The following is a 2,500-nucleotide window of genomic DNA, read 5'->3' on the forward strand; positions in this document are numbered from 1 at the left end:
TGGGTGGGTGGGTGGATGGATGGATAGAGTTACGAACAAACGCGGACACAGATAGATATATAGATTGATAGATATTAAAATGGAGAGGAAGAGAGAGAGGGGGTGGGTGGGGAGGGAAGGAAGAGGAATAGACACAGATTGAATAAGGAAGAGAGTAGGTGTTGAATGAATGAGTTGAAGGTGAAGGAGGATCAGGATGAGGAAGGAAGGGCTAGGAGGAAGACGGGAAGGAAATAACGGAACAGGAAGAGGAGGAGAAGGAAGAACGAGTTGGAACGAGGTAGAACAAGAAGTTGAAAAAAAGGAAAAAAGAATAAGAAGACGAAGAAGGGAGATAAAAAAAAAAAGGTGAATAAGAAAAATAGGAAGAGTAAGAAGAAAAAAACGAAAAAGGACAGAAGGAGGCAAATAAAGGTGATAAAAGAACAACAATAATAATGAGAAAATAATCTGGTATAGTAAAAGAAAAAAGGGAAAATACCGCCCCCCCCCCCCCTAAAAAAAGCGTTACAGGACAGCGATGGCAATAATAATAATAATAATAATAATAATAATAATAATAATAACAATAAGAATGATAATAATAACAATAATAATGATAATAATAACAATAATAATAATAATAATAATAATAATAATAACAACAATAATAATGATAATAATAACAATAATAATAATAATAATAATAATAATAATAATAATAACAACAATAATAATGATAATAATAACAATAATAATAATAATAATAATAACAATAATAATAACAATGTCCTCCATGAAAACTTAGAATTCCTTGTAACTTGTAACCCGCAGAGCCAACGCATCACTCCTGGCACATCTTCCCAGTTAGGCACTCCTGCTCAGTGCGTGCAAATTCCCCTCGAAGACAAGGTGCCTGGAGAGAGAGAGGACTTGGCACTGCTCTTTACTTTCTTTGTTTCATTTTTTGTTGGTGGTGGTGGTGGTGGTAGTGTTTTTGTTGCTATTGTTGTTGTTGTTATTATTCATTGTTATCATTGTTGTTGTTGTCACTGTTATTGTTGTTATTGCTGTTGTTATTGTTGTTGTTGTTGTTGTTGTTTTCTCTTCCCTTAACAATACTGTTCCTCAGTTATAGCTGTTGTTTTCCCCTTAATAAAAGCTATTCCTCAAACATATACATTTGAGGAATATTTGAGTAAATATGCCATATAAAACCCCATTTTTTTCTTAACAAGTTTTCAACTAGTTGCCCCATCCTATTTACGTCTGTCTGCCATTGACTCTTATGCATAATAATCACCTATCAAGCAGTAGTGTCATATGACTGTTGTTAAAGCATGGGGTTGAGGATGCCAGCTACATGATAAACAGAAGATAAAAGACATTTAGGCAACGTCTAAGAAAACGAAGGGGATAAATAGTCACACAAAAAGAAATTTAATTTAAATGTTTATATGAAATTGAAAAAAAAAAATAAGGGTATTAAAATTACATCAAGAAGAAAGAAAGAAAAGAAAAGAGAAAACAAATCTTTAAATACAAATTTAACTGTTTATATGAAATTCAAAAAAAATAAGGGTATTCAAATCACACCAAGAAGAAAGACAGAAAGAAAAGAAAAGATAAACAAAAATCTTTAAAAATGTAAATGTTTTTATGAAATACAAAAAACTTTAGGTATTGTTTAAAAGAAACATTAAAATTAGCTCAAGCAAATCCAACACCTTACATCAATTAAAAAAAAAAAAAAAAAAAAAAAAAAATCTACTTTTCCTCTAACTTCGACAAAGATACCAACCGAACCAGCTGCCCCACGGAGGTAGCTAAGGGGAACACCGAAAATGAAATATCGTTTTCCTATACATCATTAATCACGATAATGAAACCAACGAGAGTCATATCGAAGTGCAGCTCCTAGAACATTCCCCTGAAATTCACCTACGTCGACTCGTGAAATCCGTCTAGCTGTTGGGGTCATCTCTGCAGTTCCTTAGTTGAGTGAAGGTGTTATGCTAGTCCTTGAGGACCTTTGAGGATGTCATTCCAGCCCCTAAGGAACTCTGAGGATGTCATTCCAGCCCCTAAGGAACTCTGAGGATGTCATTCCAGCCCTTAAGGAACTCTGAGGATGTCATTCCAGCCCTTAAGGAACTCTGAGGATGTCATTCCAGCCCCTAAGGAACTCTGAGGATGTCATTCCAGCCCTTAAGGAACTCTGAGGATCTTTTTCCCTGTTGAGGAACACCCATGAAGTATTATACTTTCTAAGCAGAGAGGATAAAGGACTTAAAACAGCGAGCTTAAAGGTAAGACACAGTTCTCGCCAAGTACGTTTGTATCTATTAGCAAACTCGATAGACAAGAGGCTTACCGACCGGATGAAACTCACGCTATAGACACGAATGAATCAGTCTATGCATAATAGACAAAATCCTGACCATATAAAGGTCAAGATTTATTCAATAAGATCCACACAAATAACTGAGGCGGTGACATTTCCATCTGAAAACCCCAGGCC

This window comes from Penaeus chinensis, chromosome 15 (genome assembly GCF_019202785.1).
Source record: "Penaeus chinensis breed Huanghai No. 1 chromosome 15, ASM1920278v2, whole genome shotgun sequence".
NCBI lineage: Eukaryota > Metazoa > Arthropoda > Malacostraca > Decapoda > Penaeidae > Penaeus > Penaeus chinensis.